General features: G+C 46.0%; 2 long non-coding RNA genes across 2 annotated transcripts; both read right to left on the reverse strand.

The window, feature by feature from the left end:
- Positions 1–7251: 7251 nt before the first annotated feature.
- Positions 7252–10094, reverse strand: LOC149324556 (uncharacterized). Its single transcript, XR_016286823.1, has 2 exons — positions 9956–10094; positions 7252–7720 (listed from the first exon to the last, which is right to left on the reverse strand). It is a non-coding gene; the product is annotated as an uncharacterized LOC149324556 (long non-coding RNA).
- Positions 10095–14854: 4760 nt separating this feature from the next.
- On the reverse strand, positions 14855–17266 carry LOC149324557 (uncharacterized). The gene is made up of 3 exons (XR_016286821.1): positions 17194–17266; positions 16084–16183; positions 14855–15124 (listed from the first exon to the last, which is right to left on the reverse strand). It is a non-coding gene; the product is annotated as an uncharacterized LOC149324557 (long non-coding RNA).
- Positions 17267–19659: the final 2393 nt, after the last annotated feature.

The following is a 19659-nucleotide window of genomic DNA, read 5'->3' on the forward strand; positions in this document are numbered from 1 at the left end:
AGGAAGTGCGCATGACTGGCTCCCTGAGTCAGTCGACGCCTGAATCGCGTTGGTAGGTACAATCTTTGTCAAAAGTAACCGGAGTGCATGGTTTGCTTCTCATTCGTATAACAGGGCCCTCAAAGCTTGTTTTTCTTTTTCCTTCGATCTTTTAACTCTCCTCTATCTGCACGTGGCAGCGGTGGTGGCTCTGCTCGAGCCAGTAGGCAGGCCCGTGCACTTTCCTTTTCATCCTTCTCTCAGTCGCAACAACAAAGCAACAACTCAAAGATCAAAAAGTTATTTGATGGTGAGAACAGGGGTTATTCTAACGATACAGAGGTTTAGAGCGTGTGGGCTGGCATAATACCTTTAATATACGACTAAGAAGAAACAAACGTGCAGCCCGGTTACTTTTGACAAAGACCGTACGTGGGATGATGAGCGAGAGAGATAGATGTGGGCTGTATACGTTGAGTGGTGAGCGAACTCTCGCGATCAACCATTAACTGCCACCTGCCAGGGTGGCACGGTGGGTGGGGACTTTAATATAGATATGAAGACAACAGGAATTCATTACCACTGATGTGGGAGAACACCCGGTTCCTCTCGCTCGTCACGCCTCCCACGGCTGACAACCTCGCGAAATGCATAGACCTCTTTTTTGGGCACGTGGCATTGGTGCAGCACAAGCTTCCTTCATGACAATCAAGAACTGTTAGCGGGGTGTTTCTTGAGGAAGGAATATGTGTGAAATATAAGAAGTCTGTAATTGTAAATGCATGTGCATGTCTTGCTGGAATTCTTTGCTTCAATTATCTAAAAAGCTGAAACAGCTGATCAACTGCACTGAAATTTCGCATTAGAAGGTAACGCAATCGTCGGCAATTTTTTACAGTGAGAAGAGAGGAATTCCCTTTGGTGCTCAGCATAAAATTGGTTTAGTGGAAAGGAAGGTCGCAGTAGCAACCTCACTTCTTGGTGGGCTCTTCTAAAGCACCGTTGCGACGGGGAAGATGTGGGAGCGACAAAAAAAGAGCAAAGAGGTGACGTAGTGTAGGGTTCCGGAAAAATTTCGACCTCCTGGGAATCTAGCATGCACTGGCTTGGCTTAGTTTGGCTTATTGAGGTTTAACGTCACAAAGCAACTCAGGCTATGAGGGACGCCATAGAGTAAGGCTCCTCAAATTTCGACAACCTGGGGTTCTTTAACGTGCACTGACATCGCACAGTACACGGGCCTTTAGAATTGCACCCTTATCGATATTCGGCCGCCACGGTAGGGATCGAACCCGCGTCTTTCGGGTCAGCAGCCACCGCGGTGTGGCTAACGTGCTTGGCGTCAATTCAGCACACAGATGATTTGCGTTCGTTGCTTTTAGTGGCTATTTACTGTTAATAAAAATCAAAATGGAAGGAAAAGATGTTGCTAGCCGTGGCATCTGCCAGAGAAACCTGTTTGGTGGCTAGCGGGAATAAGAGGACACGGAGAGGGAAAGAAACAGGAGAGTGAAAGAAGAAAGGATAGGGGCAAGGTGGCAATACACAATATGTATACAAATACACGATGTTTCGCCTGAAATGAAATGCGGCCTTTGTGGTGGTGTTCGAACTCGGGAACTCCGGATTAGTAGCCGGGCACCGAAAACCACTGAGGCACTGCAGTGGATGCCCGTGGACGTTAGATTTAAAAGCTCCACCAGCAGCAGTCGCTGACAAATCATTCGATGATGATGATGAAAACGTTTATTAAAGCCACAATGCCTTAGTTGAAGGGAAGGCTGATCGGGTCCCTAGTCCGGGACGCCGTTGGTGAAAGCCGCTGCCCGTGCTCTGGCGACGAGGGCTCGTTGTTCATCGAGGTCCGAGCAGGACAGGGCCGCCTCCCAGCCCTCCCGCGTTGGCTGATTTATGATGTCAATGCTGTAATTTTTCTGACAAGCCCATACCATGTGGTACAAGTTTGCCTTCTGGCCACAAAATTTGCACTGTGCCGAAAGGGACTCGGGCTCAATGGCGTGAAGCGTAGCTGGGTTATTGAAAGACATAGTTTGTAGCCTGCGAAGGTGACATTCCTCTGATTTACTGAGACCCTTAGCGGGCCTCTGGAGTGTCTGCCTTTCAAGGCGCAAATGTTGCAATATTTCTGAATATGTCGTTAGCGGAGAGGGGGAGCCAGAATCAGTAAGGGAGGACGAAGAAGGATGCCGGGGAAGAAAGGCTCGGGCCGAAGCGTGTGCGCGCTCGTTTGCTTCAATTCCCTGGTGACCTGGTACCCATATTAATTCCTACATTGACTAAGAATTTTGCAGGCTAGCGGCGTGATTCTGCCACGCATATAGTTTCTATAAGGCGCCTGGGAATCTGTAACTATGTATTTAGATGCGGAGTGCGTTGCGGCTAGCGCTATCACTACTTCCTCCATAGCCTGTGTATCCCCGTCACGAACTGAAAGCCCGTCCACGACTTGGATTTGGTGCACCACTGAGATTGTTGATATTCCTTGTACAGGACACGCAGCGTCTATGAAGAAGGCTCCTTCTTTTGTTGAATAGCACTCGTTCATCTTCTTGCTCCTCGCCACTCGTCTAGCATGATGCTCCGGGTGCATGTTTTTGGGAAGCGGAAGCGTAAGGAATTTGCTCTTCCACTCTTTAGGTATATCTCGTCTCCCAGCCACTTGCTGCGGAAAGCTAATGTTTAAATCTTCTAAGACCCTGCGGCCAGTCGTAGTTGTGGCCAGTCGCACTACCTTGCTTGTAAGGTGGGCGCTAATCAATCATCAGCCGTGTTGTGTACCCCTAGTTTTAGTAGACGCTCCGTAGATGCTTTCATGGGTAGGCCGAGTGCCTTCTTATAAGCCGTTCGAATGATAACGTCCAGGTGGTTTAGATCGGTCTTCCTCAAACGAAGGTACGGGGCCACGTACACTATCCTGCAGATGACAAAGGCCTGTATTAGTTTAAGGGTATCCTGTTCTTCCATGCCGTTTTTCTTGCTTGTGATCCGAGACATCATACGGATGACTTGTTCGCACCCCGTTCGGAGCTTGGTGATCGCTGCTACGTTCACACTCGAGAAAAAGTGAATTTGGTGAACTGCATAGGCAGTTGGTTTCCTAAAGGCACAAATATGCGACTGTTAGCAGCCTCTTTAACGGCAGTTACGAGAATTCGTATATCTCCTACCTGCCGCCGCGTGTAGCATAAGCGCTGTTTTTCGAAAATTGAAGCGATATCGAGAAAATCACAGAATTACAGCACAGGAGCGAGATAAACTAATCAGACAGGTTAATCAAAGAGAGAACCGCAAAGATGCTGTCCTATCGTTTCGGTTCGTGTGATCACGTATTTCTATAGTAATCGTGAATTAAGGGATCCAATATCAACTTTGCCAACTATACCTTTTAACGATGTCGAAATTGTCTCCATGTCGACGTCGCCATTTTCCTGACGCGATGCTGCGGGCGTTCTAGTGGTTCTTTCACATGTTCGCCGCGGTAGCTTGGTGGTTATGGCGCTCGGCTTCTCACCCGTAAGACGCGTTGTTCGATCCCGGCCGCGGCGGTCGAATTTCGATGGAGGCGAAATTCTAGAGGCCCGTGTGCTGTGCGATGTCAGTGCACGTTGACGGACCCCTGGCGGTCGACATTTCTCGACTCCTTCACTGCGGCGTCCCTCACAGCTCGCATCTGCTCATTGCTCATTTCTACTCGTTCGTTGACCGAGTGTTGGGTGCGCAGCAATGCAGACTTGTATATGAGCCTGTTCTCCCCCTATGCTTATTGTGTGCTGAAGTGCTCCTCCGGACACCGAATCCTACCGACTTGGTGCATTGAATCTGCTGGCTCTATACTGAAGTTCGGGAAGAAGATAGTGCGAATAGCTTCCGAGAAGACTGAATTCTTATGAAACCTTTCTGCTGTGTTGACCTCAAGGAGGAGGAGGAAAAAACTTTTATTAAGCAACCCTTAAAAGGAAGCCAGTGAGGGTGCGGATAAGGATAAGGGGGTTGCAGGAACAGGTGGGCCCTCGCGGTCGCGCTAGGTGGCCAGGAGCCCATGGGCCCTGGCGACCTCTGTGGCTCAGGTCACCATCCGGAGCTGTTGACCGCAAGACTGAAACAGATTTTCAAACCCCTATTGTTCCTCCGGTGCGGGGTTCTTTGGAAGATTATTTTTGTGTGTGGGTTTTTTCAAGGTGTATGTATATTTTGGGAACCGCGCTTCGCTTTTAGTGAGCGAGTTGTGAGGCGCAGTGGCTACAGGTAAGACGCAGACAGACGATGTCCTTAGTAAGCTATCCGGTAGACCTTTCGGTTTGGTTAGGTTTATACTGGTTTAACGTCTTAAGGCAACTCAGGCTATGAGGGACGCCGTAGTGGATGGCTCCGGAAATTTCGACCTCCTTGGGTTCTTTAACATGCACTGACATCGCACAGCACACGGAGCTCTAGAATTTCGCCTCCATGGAAATGCGACTGCCGCGGCCGGGGTCGAGCCCGCTTCTTTCGGGTCAGCGCAAACACAGTTCCTATTTTCAAAAACTGCATTTTATCGTTTTGCGCTCGATTTTGTTCAGGGTTACTACTGTTGAAATCGCATTACTAGACGTCGTAATGCAATAAAATGCAAACGTGCATCCTAAATTTATAATTGAAGCAAAGCAAAATGCCAAAGTAAGCACAGTTCTGCATCAATAATTTAATGTAACTCAGAATTAAGTCGTGAAGCTTTATTTACCTTTCTGATATTCACTTTTCTTTCGTAGTTTAATAAATTCTATTAGAGACTGATGATGCTGACAACCTACGACTTGACTGGCGTGACTGTACATGAAAGCATATTGAACTAAGGAACGGCGTACCTTATGAAAAAAAAATAACCAAATTTGTCGTTCTCCGCGCATTTTACTGTTACATTGCGCATAGAATTTTGTCATACTCAAACTCTCAAATCCATAAGTGTTATCCTGACTCAACCCTATGTAACGCATGGGTTATCTTCAGAACAGTCTCGAAGCGTGTACTTTCTTTTATTAGCACGAATTATTTGGCTGTTCAATGTAACGTAATTATAGATGGATTAATAAAGTGCATCTTAATACAGTGACACGAATGTGCGATCGGGGACAAAATTGGTATACTCCACGCGGTGGGAGCCGGAGCAACGGAGAACAGCGTTGCAATGTCAGCTACAGGCGGCGTCTGGGATCGTGGCAGCCAATCTGTGGCCTTTACTATCAGCACGCATGTCGCTTGGGTCGTTGCTTTGTTTCATGCGTTAGCTGACCAAAATGCCGCAGTTTTCTGTTGCTCCGGCTCCCGCCGCGGGCAGTATACCAGTTTTGTCCCCGATAGTACATTCTGCAGACTCTGACTAGGCGCATCGCTTGTGTTTAGTGTCTATGTTCTCGATGGTTTTTTCGAAACGTGTCTGTCTGTTTATTTCACGGCGCATAAAAGTAAGGTATTATGAGACTTATATTACATCTTATAATTACTCAGTGAAATTCACTTCACTGAAGCTACAACTTCAAAATTACAGCCTTAAATAAAGCTGACATATGACTATGTTGCAGCGTGCGGCGGCAGGAATTGATTGTAAAACATTTTATTCGCCGGAAAGAGCTTGGTAAGAGGCCGCGTTAAGTGGTCGAGAGTACCAAGCCCTCGACGACTTTGTCAGCCCACTCCACCGCCAAAACTTGCGTTCTGGGGTTAGAGCTAGCCAGCACGGTCTCCCACCGCTCGAGAGGAGGAGCAGTAACTAGATCACCCGAAGGTGGCTCTATTTTGCAGTCCCACAAGATGTGATCATTTGGGTTGTAAAGATCTGGATAAATGTGCGCGAGTAGTGATGGGGTGCGTATCGATCTCGTCTGTAGACGACGCCACGTAACCTCTTCTTCTTTAGTGAGGCTTTTGTCCGGAGGGGAGGTCTCTTATGCGAGCGAGAGTAGGAATTTCGCGGTGATAAGGCGGCTGCATTTGGCACAGGTCTTGGAGTGGGCGTAGTTAGGTTGGTGTTGATGATGGTGATAATTAAGATAGTTCAATTTGCGTACATATTTTGCAACATCCGAGAGTTTTCTTGAAAACGTGATGACAGGGTAACTCAGGAACGACGCTTGAATGGGTTCTGCTTTGAAAAGCCGATGAAAAGGCGCTGACCCCCAGGTGGCCTTTTCTAGGAAGTGTGACGTTAACAGTGATACAATCGCGTCATTCGTGGTCGAGGTTGCCTGTGTTTAGTTCTTCTGCCAGCATATTCGGAGCGCCAGTGGTGCTGAACGAGAGATATCACGATCAGCCTGACTATGCGCATTCTAGGGCAAAGGCCTCTGCCATGTCTGTTCGATTAACCCTGTTACCCTGGACTGCATTCATCTTGCATTTAATTCTTCAACCCCATGAGACACGATCATGCACCTTTCCCTGAAACGCCTACTTTTATTAAACCGCGTGTTATTTTCGTAGGAATAACTAGACTGCCGGAAAGCCAACGGCAAAAGCAAGAAAAATTACAATAAAACTAGGTAGTTCAAGCAATCTTGTACCTTGCTTTATACACCGGCTGATTTGTTATGAGCCACATTTCTTGCAAGACAACATAGTTGTGTTCCGACTGTTTTTCTGAGCAAGACATATCGGCTAGTTTTATCTCACTGTGCATTATGGCTTGCTAACGATAAATATGCGGAAAGGAGGGGCTGGAGGGAGCTAGGAGACTGAAAATAAGCATGAAGGGCTCTTCGCGCTGTTGCGGCGCACAGGGGAAGATTTCGTAGGGATCGGTTTGACACACATTTAGCTCTTTTTTAGCGCACTCAGTTTGTGTATTGCTGAAATGTCCACCTCCTCGCGGTTCAGTTATGCGACATCATATATGTGCGGGGCGGAACTGGGTCATGAACGTTGACAAAGAACCCTCTGAAGGATGGATTTCGCCGTACTAACGCTAGGGCTGTTTTACATCCAACAGGTCCGCTTTAATTTTTCAAATAAACTGCAAATATCAGCGTCACTCTCAACTTTGCTTCGGCGTCGGAAAAGAAATCATGTTATGCGCTGTCATCCAGTATACAAGAAAACGAAAGAAATAAGAGGTACAAGGAGTGGCATGAACCAGAATAGTAGTAAACAGCGAACATTCTACATTGCTTTGAGAACACAGTTTCATGTGTAACGAAGTGAACAAAATATCAAAAGTTTGCTATCTAATGTGTGAATGAAGGGAAAGTAAATCACTCGAGGGAAAGCAGATGCTGATAGTGTTGTTCAAGTTCCTTCGAAAAATTTTGAGCATGTTTTATTCTGGACGATCTGTTGTTCCATATTTTTCGGAACGATGGTGGCGCCGTGCATCATCCGAGCACACGGCAGCTGATCTTCGCCACACCAGCGTGTGTGCAGCCAAATGAGCGTCCAACAACAGGTCCATCGGCTGGTCGACACGGTCCCGGCGATGCGGTGGAAGGCGGCGTCCAGCATCCGCAAGATGTCGAGGCCGTCAGAACGGCGGTGGCCAATGTCACCGTGCGCTTCATCAGCCGGTGGTGGAACTAGGCTGTCAGCCGAGTCCGGCGCTTGGTTCTGGGCGCGATTGAGCATCATCCCACCGTTGCCACCGAAATATTGCGGAGAAAGACAGGTCAGGGGAGAAGACCTCCGGCAGGGGGCGATTCTTTCTGTTCCTTCTGCGTCGCACTCTCTGGTGCCTCTTCGCCTTCTGTGCGGCGCGCTCCACATAAAAAGAGGAAAACGAAACAATAACTATAAACTACAGACATCTTCCTCAGAATGTCTTGTGCAAATTAATGTAACACATGATTTACATGAATGCTCTACCATCATCCAAGAAGACAACTTTTTTTGGGCAAATGCAACACGCCTTAAGAACGGGTCTTTTCTACGAGACACAACTGATAGAATTTGGTCACAAATTAGCACTCTCAGTTAACAATGATAGCCAGGTTGACTGTAGGCTCTTGGACTTCGGTTGCACACATGGTTTTTGGTGGTGAATTTGCCTACCTTCAAAATTATACCTTCCCCGTTTAAATGGCTCGAAGCGCATCTTTTCAGCAGAAAGCAACGTGTTATTCTAGAAAGAGTGCCAACAGTTCTGTGCCGTCTTTTCTTAACATTTAGCAGTCTTATAGTTGAAGAAGTATCTAGGGGGGTGAGATCGTACGCGGACTGTTGCCTCTACCGTGCTGTCACCTGTGTGGCACCTGTCAATCAGCTACAACGTGGCCTAACCCAAGTCTTAACATGGTGCAGTACCTAGTACACGACATTAAATTTTTGAAAATTTTTACATATCTACTAAAATTAGCAAAAAGCCGACCATTAACTGAGCAGTACTTTCTACTGACACAAACATACTAGTTGTCATGAATTACTGCTTATGTCCAACCCTCACTGACAATCTTTATTGGAACGATCAGCTTAACCATACTGCTGGTAATGGTAGTCGTCTTTGATATCATTAAAACGCATTTTGAAACAGGTATTGGCTAGATTGAAAAAACTTCCACTAGACAAATGGGTGTCTCATCCTAGAATATGGTTGTGACACTGCGGATCCCGACACAGAAGCAACTTATTAGCTTGAAGAGATTCAGGAGGGTGCGACACGGTTTCTGCCCCCAAACTATGACTTTACAAAATGATCCTCTCAGATGTGCGAAAGTGTATGGTTGCCTGTCTTACAAAGACATTCAAGTATTTATGGCTGGAGCTGTTTTACAATGTTATAGGCAAGATATGTTTTACAAAAGATACATATATGAAAGATCGCCAGCTCTATACCATCTTGTTTCAAGCATGCTGTAAAAGTTTGAGGATATATTTAAAAACTTCGATTTTTTTTTTTCAAACAGTGCCTGATTGGAATAAACTGCCGAAGAGAAGTCAGCCCCGCCATCTTTTCAAAAGAGTATGCCTTGAATTTTCTTGGGATAACTGCTTTTCTGCGCGTTTATCTTGTGAAATTTCTGAATACAGAGTTAATTCTACAAGTGAAATTGTGTTCGAGCCATTTGCACTTCATGGTTCTTAAAAAATAATGCGTCATTGTGTTCTTTGTTTGATACAGTGCGCCTTCTGTATAACCAGTTTTTCATGCCATATAATACATGTTTTCTTGTTCTGTGTGTTGCCCAGGATATCGATATGGCGATTTTTATTTTTACCATGGCTTGCTTTGTTTTTACCCTCTTTTAGCACCCATTTTGTTTTCAAATTGGAAGTAGTTTATTTTCGTTTCATCCTCTTTTTTACAATGTGTTATCTGTATGACAAGGTAAATTTCCTCTCGTATCCCCCATACAAAAAGGCCTTCAACGGGAGCTGCAAGAATCGGAATAAACAGAAAGGTAAATAAACAAATTTGTGTGAGAAATATTGCCGCCGTAATGATGTAATGCCCGACGAGCCCTGAAAACTTTTTTGGAGTTCGAAACCAGGCATCAAAATTGGTTTGGTTTGGTTTAGGGGGTTTGACGCCCCAAAGCGACTCAGGTTATGAGGGACACCGTAGTGTAGGGCTCTGGAAATTTCGACCAACTGGGGTTCTTTAACGTGCACTGACGTTGCACAGTACACGGGCCTCTCAATTTTTGCTTCCATTGAAATTTCCTTAAGGCATACCTCCAAACGCATCAGTAAAATAGCCACTATTATTATCTGTGAGAAGAGACCTTCTATCCTGTTTACCGAACGCATTGTTTTGAACGGAGATAAACTCAATTTGAATTTGAATGTCGAATGGGTAATATGGAACTGGGATCTCAAAAGTCGCTGACAAGGCATCGTAGTGTGCTGAAGGCTGTGACGATAGCCACTACTATTCTCTGTGAGAAGAGCCCTTCTATCCTGATTACCGAACGCATCGCTTCGAACGGAAATAAACTGAATTTGAATTTGAATGTCGAATTGGGCACATGGGACTCTATTTTCCAAAGTCGCTCACAGTGCATCGTAGTGTGCTGAAGGCTGTGACGCTGTCTCGAGTGTGGCAGGCTTCGATGGTCCTGTTATGTGCACAGTCTCGTCCATCCAATCCGCTCCGCGAGCAGACTCCCTCAAAAATTGTGGCGAGGCTGGCCAGCCTGCAAATGAAGACCATTGGTGTTAGAAATCAGGGTGTTTTACAAAAAAACTTAATTCGTAAGTGTTTGAAGCACTGAAGCGACTCTTGTGGTATGAATGATACTGTAGTGGTAGGCTCCCGACTAATTTAGGCGACCCGTGCTCGGAAACATGCGCAGACATCGCAAAAAAAAAATAACCAGAGCATGCCCTAATGTGTACATGGCCAATCTTTTAGGACTAACGCGCTACGACGAGATTAAACGCCATTGCTTCGTCGCTGCGCGCCGTGATACGGCGCTGACAAGGCGTCCGAACTACAGTTGCGGTACGTTGTTAAAAAATTGCCCGCGTTTTCTTACGATTTATGCCCTGGCTAGCTGGTTTGCGATTTCATTAGCACAATAATGACGCCAGGAAATAACGTTACGACGATTGCAATTATGCTAGAGAAGGGTCAAAATTTGTGGTCTACAGTTTGCACAGTCTTTAGGTAAAAACAAAGCGTCTGCGAGAGGGCTTGCGGGAAGCGCGCAAAACTCGTTCATCCACCTGCATTTTCCCCGCAGCATGTCGGTGTGATCTTGTCGCCCGCTTGCGGGCAGCGTCCAGAAAATACCGCTGTGCTTTAGCTGTGCGCCAGAATATCTAGCACGTTCATAGGAGTGACAAGTCACCGCTTAAAGCAAAGTGCTGTAGAGCGGCTAAGGGGTTAACTAAAAGACACATGCCGACTTGCTCCTTGTCACCTTCCCTTTTAACTAAAGGGCTCACGCTGACTGGTCTCCTTCCCTTGTGTGCCTTTCCTCGGCTCTTCCTTCTCTCTATGGACGCCAAACTACAACTTTAGACAGTGATTTAAAGAGCTTCTGCTGCAAATAATACATCCTGATCGAACGGAAATAGTTTTTGGCAAAGCGACTTTCCCTGAAATGTGACGATCGAGGCGGTGTTCATACGGCGGGGAAAAATGTCACAAAGCTCAAGAGGCAGATTTTGACATGCAGCCGCACTACCAGAAAACGTTATCAGTTTGGAAATACCAATATTAGGAAAATCACTTCTCAGCTAATATTTTTAAAAATTCATACTCCGGGAACCTTATTTTCATTACATTTCATTATAGTGAGTGATGAACAGAACATCGGGGAATTGACAATGCAAAGAAAGCAACCAAACATTCAAAATAGGCAATAAATGCAAGTGGGTTGTTGCTGGGCAGTTGGTTTGACAGAAGAGAAAGGAACTGCGTGGAGGCCAGATGGTGAAAGTCTAAGAACTTCAGTTGTTAGTGCCTCTCTGGTTCACCTTTATCGTCCTTTGCACCATAGATACTCTCCGCAGATAACACCGAAGAAAAAATTGCCTGCTTGGTCTCGGGTTTTTATTAATCAGGAAATGCTCTAATTTCCCTATTAATCAAAACGAATCGGTGCAGCACTGTGGACGCCGTGGTGGCTGCTGACCCGAAAGACGCGGGTTCGGTCGCGGTCGTGGCGGTCGAATTTTTGTGTAGGTGAAATTCTAGAGGCCCGTGTGCTGTGCGATGTCAATACAGGTTAAAGAACCGCAGGTGGTCGAAATTTCCTTAGCTGTCCTCTGTGGCGTTCCTGATAGAAGAGTTGCTTTGGAGCGTTAAGCCCACATAAACCGTAAACTGTAACAGGCCAAGGACAAAGCAGTTAGGCCATTGCTAACGACGGTTATTTCTTTATCAATTTTTGTTTTTGTCCAAACGGCCGCTCTAGTGTAGACCGCTCGGGGTGTACAGGTACAAATTCGACTTCCCCAGCGCTTTAAAATAGTACTGCCGCGCGAAAATCTCCTCTTAGTGCTGACGCCGAGATCCATGCAGCACGTAATAATTCATACTGAAGAGTCTTAACAGCAATGTCCATAAAAACTAATAATTTAAGGTGACAGATTGGTAGGTTTATGGCGTTTAACGTCCCAAAGCGACTAAGGCTATGAGAGACGCCGTAGTGGAGGGCTCCGGAAATTTCCACCACCTGGGGTTCTTTAACGTGCACTGACATCGCACAGTACACGGGCCTCGAATTTCTCCTCCAAAGAAATTCAGCCGCTGCGGCCGGGATCGAACCCGCGTCTTTAGGGCCAGCAGCCGAGCACCATAGCCACTGAGCCACCGCGGCGGCTCTTTTAAGGTGACAATTTCTTCCTCATATCTGTTCAGTGCTCTCTAGGTGATTTAGGTGCAAATTTTGAGAGCACTGAACAGATATGAGGAAGAAATTGTCACCTTAAAAGAGCCGCCGCGGTGGCTCAGTGGCTATGGTGCTCGGCTGCTGGCCCGAAAGACGCGGGTTCGATCCCGGCCGCGGCGGCTGAATTTCTTTGGAGGAGAAATTCGTTCAGTGCTCTCTAGGTGATTTAGATGCAATTTTTGTTTTACTGTTTGTTCGAAGTATTCTTGAGATGTTGTACAGAAGACTTTTTTCCCCTGGGGAGTACTGCGCTGAATTTCTCTTGAACTTTGTGGGGGCAAAAGAATCATATAAGGAACGACATTGGACATCATATGGCGATGGCATTTCTAATGTCCTTCAGTGACTCAGGCCGTGCATAACTTCAGACTTCACAGCCCCCACCAACCTTTCTTTTCCTACTTTTCAAACACAGCACTTCATTTGGACGAGCAACTTATTTGATGCCCTTGTTTGAACAATTGATTTTGGGAGCCGGTGAAACCCGGTGACGGATTCTTTCTGCATAAAGTTTTCATTTCTCACGAGCACTGAATCGCACCATCCTCAACTGCCTCTCACGTAGCTGCCTGAATGATTAACTTCAGCTTTAGTCGGAGATGTCTCCCCTTTCACTCATATCATGCGGACTTGGATGAAGGAGTAGAGCAGCCCGCCAAGCTCAGGGCAAACAAGGCGATCGTAGACCGCACCTTGGCTCCACATCCGAGCCGCCAGAGGCACCCTGCGAAGGTGAACCATGCACTCATTTGCATGATGAAGCACAAATAACGTTAATAATAGCACCATTCGTCCACGCTTAAACATTTTGTACGAGTTGCGTAGCGGAATGTAATGTCTCCCTTATGTCATGTCTCAACCGAGACCTTTGAGGAAATAAATAAATAAACTGTTCGGATATTTTCCTAAATATCCTCAGTATACAAAAAGATACACCTAGCTATCCAAATCAACAACATCCAGGCAACATCCAAGCTATCCAAGCAACAAATCTCAGGGTTTCTATATAATTGCGTGATTCAAGCCAAAATGGAGGAGGTGCACAAAATACGTGCAGTGAGTTGCACATAGACAAGTACACACAGAAAGTGCAACTGTAGAATGTGCGTACAGAATCCTAGAAAATATAAAAAGCCTTTATTTCAGCGCCTGCTAGCGCGTCCTACGAAAATTAGCGGTTTTTTTTTTAATGCTTGGTTCACTCCTTTCATTTTATTGGGTGATAGGCGGCGGTTGCTTCACCTTCACTTTTAAGTTACGCGGCGCTTGCTGCTGACACAAACAGATGGTACAACTTCGCGATGAACACAAAAAGCTGGACATCCTCGGCGCGGCTGATCAGCAGAGGAGCTCAAGCAAATGTCTGAACGCGAATAAGATTAAATTGAGCCCGAAAATCTTTTCTGAACTTTCACGAATAAGGCTAATACAAAAGTGAAAGCGAACATTTCCGCTGCTTATTTCGCCATAGCATTCTATGTCTGTTTATCATTTTTTAACAGCACGAAAAGACGACGACGTTTACACACACAACAACACGAGCGCCGTCTTTTCGCGCTGTTAAAAAAATGGATGACAACCACCTCGCCCCGCTTTCTGTTCTTCTATGTCTGGTTTATTGTTAGAGTAAACTTCCGGTTTAATAGCTGTGCGCAGTAGCTAGCTTTGCACCCCTGTCACCCCCAAGGCTTTCGGACGCACTGCGAAGCTGTCCGTCGAATAGCGCCACATGTGGTGCCGAGTAGCGTCACAAGTAGCGTCACTAGTTGCGTCACAAGAAGCGCCGAGTAGTGTCAGCATGTCCTACACCGGTGGCGTAATAGCTTTTGAATAGTTTCGTATGAGATATGGCTGCGGGAAAGTTCCCACGTGCGTGCTTTGGTCTTCATAAGGAAAGATATAGTTGATGTGTGTGTCTGCACTGCACCCCTAATGGGTCTAGGGACGGTCTCTTTATTTCCTCAGTAGGCTGACTGCCTGCTACGAAGGCCGTAAAGTCCAATGCATTTTAGCTGACCATTCATGCGGCGCTCACAGGAAAAATGAGAATGTGAGCGCTGTGGTGGTGGTAACCGCGAAACAATGGTTGAAAAATGGCGCGTTAGTTACCAACAGCGCTATCTAATAGTCATCACGTTCATTCAGAAGTGCACGCCAGCATTTTACAAGTTTAACCGTGTAATGAAAGGGTGATGTATCTAAGGACTTCCATTTTCGCGAAGCTTGGTGCTTCGATTTATGGAAAAAAACTACGTCAGCAGCATGACTTTCGTTTCTGAATCCCTCTGCTGAAAATGCACAAATTACTTTTCTTAATTTCTCGGCGGAATTTCCTTGGAAGCCTAACCGAAAATATGCCCAGAATATACAAATCCAAAGGCCGAAGTCATGCTGGAACCTTCACTGCATTGTTTTAAACGCGGTTAGCTTGTAACATTTGACAATGAATGAAGAGGGGTAAAACGGAGTTGGGCTGAAGAAGTAATGCCACTGCCCTGCATTCATTGCCTGGAAATTTTGTTCAAAGAAAACAGCCTCGTGGTAAGCAAGAAGCGCGCAGATGAGGAGTGAGGATCGCCAGAATTGAACCCGAACGGAGCTCTGACATTTCAGAAATATTTACGCCAACCGCTTATTCGGAAACACAGAAATTTATTCGGAAACACGGAAACACAGATGCAACCGGTACAAGGCTGGCTCCTTAATTAAAACTACTCGCCCGATAAGTGGACTGTGGAACTGACGCGCCATCTGGGCACTCGGCTGTAGGCATCGCCTTAAAGCCATCACAGCGCCTCCGACGAGAACCGCGTAACGGGTCCGGCCTGAGAAAAGACAAGGTGGAGTTTTAGGATTACAGGTACCTCTACTGCAGTGCTGGAATGACACTGAATCCTGAGTTCGCAAGCATTCAAGCGCTTTCGGAATAGGATAGGACACCCTCATCATTGCTTGTTTACCTGTCGATACATGGCGTCGCTGGATCCAAGTCTGCACAGGGGGCAGTTATTACACCATCCACCAGGCAGGAGGTTAACCACCTATCCGGCGTAGGGTTTCCGTGACCAGAACAGGGTCTAGACCTACATAGCACCCAACCTACTGGCTGTGGATTCACTGCACTCAAGATTCATGTGAGCGGTCAGCATATCCCTCTCTCCTACGGACCGGTCTCTCTAATACACACTGCTCGGTGTAATGTCAGTCTGAAGCAGTGCGAACGAAAATGACTATAAGAATTCTAGTCAAAGGTGACTTTTTTCCCCTTAGTCTGTAATCTGTAATCTGTGGTGTCTAGGTGGCTTAGACGCAATTATTCTTTCACTAAACGCTTGGTCGCAGTGTTCCCGCGATGTTGTAGGAAACGAGGGTTTTTTTTCTTTGGAAACATTGCACTGAATCTCACTTGAACTTTCCGGCGGCAATACAATCCAGTAACCGGAAATACTCGCCATTATATGGCGATGGAATCTCTTCAGTCCTCCGGTCGTACATAAAAGACACGACAGATCCCCCCCCCCCCCCATTCCCCCCAGCATATTTTGCTGTGTTCCTTACTTTAAAAATACAATTCTTCAGTTTTTACTACCTGGACTAGCCGCTTATTCAACGCCACTTGTTTCAACAAGCTATTGCGGTAGCCAGCGACACCCGGGCGCCGCATTGTGTCTGAAAGCAGTGGTCACTTCTGACGAGCACTTAATCGCACCATTCGCAACTCTGTCATGCAGCTGTCTGAATGACAAGCTTGTACTTTAGTCTGAGATGGCTGCCTTTCACTCACACCATGGCGACTCCACGTGCAGATATACAGGAGCAGCACCAAGCTCAGGGCAGACAAGGCGACGTTCATAGTACAAAGCGCATGTAGCGCCTGTAGTACCCTGCAAAGGTGAAGCATACAAACATTTGCTTGACGAAGCACCTCACCTTAAGGCTTTCTCACACTGCCCGTCGAGTAGCGTCACAATTTCTCCTCGATGCAACGCGAGCGCTGTGTACCAGTGTACACGTTGGCTTGCTCTGCACCAGTGGCATAACACGCTTTCGAATCGCGTAGTATACGATATGGATGCACGCAATTCGCACGTGCATGCTTTTGTCTCCATAAGGAAAGGTATAGTTCATGCGTGCGTCCGCATTTCGCACCTAGTGGGTATGGGGACGGTCATTTTCTTTTCTGGGTGGGCTGACTGCCTGCTATGTTGGCCTGAACGTCCAAAGTATTTTCTCTAACCATTCATGCGGCGCTGACAGGAAAAATTCGAATGCGAGGGCAATGGTGGGGATAACAGCGGTTAAAAATTGGAGCGTTAGATACCAGCAGCATTCTCCATTGGTCAGCACGTTCATCCAGAGATGTACGCCAGCAAGTATAACGAAGAAGGGTCATTCATGTCAGGTGTTCCATTTTCACAACGCTTTGAGCTTCGATTTATGGGGCAAAAAGTCATAAGCAGCAAGACACGTCTATGTATCTCCTTGCTTAAAATATGAATATCACTTTGCTTTCTGTGGAACCTTTACCGAAAAAATTCCCAGAGTATACCAATTCAAAGGCTGAACTTATGCTGGAACCTTCAGTGTATTGTTCAAAACGCGGGAAGCCTGTAGCACTTCATAAAGAATGAAGAGGGATAAAACCGAGTTAATGTGCAGAAATAATGCCATTACCCTCTATCCATTGCCTGAAAAGTTTGTTGAAAGGAAACGGTATCACGGTGCGCAAAGAGCATGCAGGCACAGCGAGTCAGGTTCGAAAGGACTGAGCCAGAATAGTCCCCTCTCATTTCACAAATATGTATATCAGCCACTTATTCCGAAATCCAGAAATTTGATTCTCGATACTTCCTCCACCCGATACAAGCCTGCTGCTACACTAAAAACTACTCACCCACAGACTGGATTCTGGAACTAGCGCCGTACCCGTCTCGCAAAAGCCATCAGAGCGCCTGCGACGACCCTCGAAGACGGCTGGTGCCTGCGAAAAGACAAGGCGGAATTTAGGATTACAGGTAACCCTCCTGCAGTACTGCCGTTATATTGAATGGTAAGTTCGCATTCTTTCACGCGTTTTTGAAATAAGAAAGGACACCCCTCTTATTGCTTGTTTACCTCTCGATATAAGGTGTCGCCGGATCCAAGTCTGTAGAGATGCTGCGGCCGCAGTTTTGACACCAAGCAGCGGGAAATGCGTTAACCTCCCACTCGGTGCGGCGTTTTCGTCGCCAGATCAAGGTCTAGATCGCGCATAGCGCCCAACCTGTAGTTTGAAGAATTACCGAGTCCTGATTCATGTGAGCGGTCAGCATACCTCTCTCTATATGCATTGGTCTCTCTAATACGCACTGGTCAGTGTGATGTCAGTCTTATGCAGTACGAACGAGAGTGTCAATAAAAATAATAATCAAAGGTGACTATTTTTTTCTCCATCTCTAATCAGTGGTCTCTATGTAGCTTAGACGCAATTATTCTTTCACCTAAACTGGTTGTTCGCAGTGTTCCGGAGATGTAGTAGGCAGATGTAGATGACAGATGTAGATGTAGGGGACAAGGCTAAATGCATATCGCTGAACGCTTCAGCTACCCTGCACTTACAGCTCTGGTTTATCACAAACGTTAGAAAAGAAAATAAATTTTGGTATATCAGTCATATTTTCAGTCGTGCACCAACTCCCCAGTGCCTCTCATTCTGTATAGAGCAGGCATTATTCGACTTTAAGAGTGACAGCTCTTATTCATAACGTTTCTCAATTTCTTGGGGTCAGCTACCACCTTCCTTCGACGTGAAATTTTCTGTCAACTTTTCTGTTTGCGCGAAATTTTTTGTGAACTTTTCTGTCCGAGGAATTCTAAATTGCGGCCCCAACAGTAAAAGGACATAGACCCTAATTTTTGATTGATTGGTGATGTTATAATTAACTAGTCACATTACTATGTTTAACTGCTTTTAACACAGTAATTATTAAGGCATCATAAAACGAATTAGATATTTTGAATCCCCTATATAAGTAGAACAGGATACAGCCCAAATTTTACTGAAGTTAATATTTAGTTAAGGTTATGATTATATTTATTTGCTATATTTATTAACCAATAATGTTATGATGTACCTAATGGATATATAATAACTGGCTCGATGAGTAGGACATGTTGGACACCAATATTGTCCAATTAGGTCAATATTTACTTATGGTTAGGCTTAACATGGCGGTCATGTCGTCAGCACGCGGGTGACAGTGGATATACTGATTGCTATGATGAAACGTCGATGGACAAGAGCCCACAAAAAAAAAGAGAGAGAGAGAGAGGAAAACTTTTATTTAAAATGAGGAAGGTTGCTCGAGCAACTTGGGTGGTACCCCTAGTCCAAGGTTTCACTGGCTTTCGCTGACTGACGGACTTGCTGAACCAACTTAAGTTGCTGATCCAGGGTCTCGCTGGTCAGGGCCACCTCCCACTGCTCATATGTCGGGATGGATACAGGGACTAAAGGTGGGGTGAAAGAGCTCTTTCCCAAGCATTTCACCCTAAAATGCCCGGCACCAGGCAGAGAAAGCTTGTATCTGGTGTATCATGGACGCGTCCCCGCCTCACTGGGTATCGCCCCAGGCACCTCCCACATCCCAGGCACATGCTCAAACGACTAACTAAGCAACCGCTGCGGTCTTCAAGTTTGTCTTCGGCCTGTCTCACAAATTCAGCGGCTCACGCAAATGGTGAATGAACAGAACTGGATCAAACTGAACACCACAATCTTTGCTGAACGCTCAAAAATTAAGATGATACATAAATTATGTGTATGACTCCAGTAGGGTATACTCCGATAGCATTCTAAGCGTCTTTTGAGGTAGGAAGTTAGCTCTAGTGGGCCCAGTGAATCCACATGAGACACTTCGTGTTTAATAGCTCTGCGTAATAGCTAGCCCTGCACCCCTGATATCCACAAATGCTTTTTGACGCGCTGCGAGGCAGTCCGAAGTGTAGCGTCGCATTTTCTCCTGCATCTAACCCAGTCCGTGCGTTCCAATGAAACCGCCGGCATTACCTGCGCCAGTGGCGTAAGAGCTTTGGAATAGTTTCGTATCAGATATGGCTGCATGCAATTCATACGTGCGTGCCCTTGTCCCAACCGCGGTTGAAAATTGGCATGCTGGATTCCAACAGCACTATCCACTAGTAGCCACATTAATCAAGAGGTGTACGCCAGCAAGTCTAACAGTTTATCGAAAAAGGTTCATGCATATCAGGTGTTACATTTTTACAACGCTTGGTGCTTTGACTTATTAGGCAAAGCTGCGAAAAAGCAATAGTTTTGTTTATATATCGCCTGGCTAAAAATATTAAAATTATTTTTCCC

This window comes from Amblyomma mixtum, unplaced genomic scaffold, assembly GCF_055824585.1.
Source record: "Amblyomma mixtum isolate Tamu unplaced genomic scaffold, ASM5582458v1 scaffold_23, whole genome shotgun sequence".
NCBI lineage: Eukaryota > Metazoa > Arthropoda > Arachnida > Ixodida > Ixodidae > Amblyomma > Amblyomma mixtum.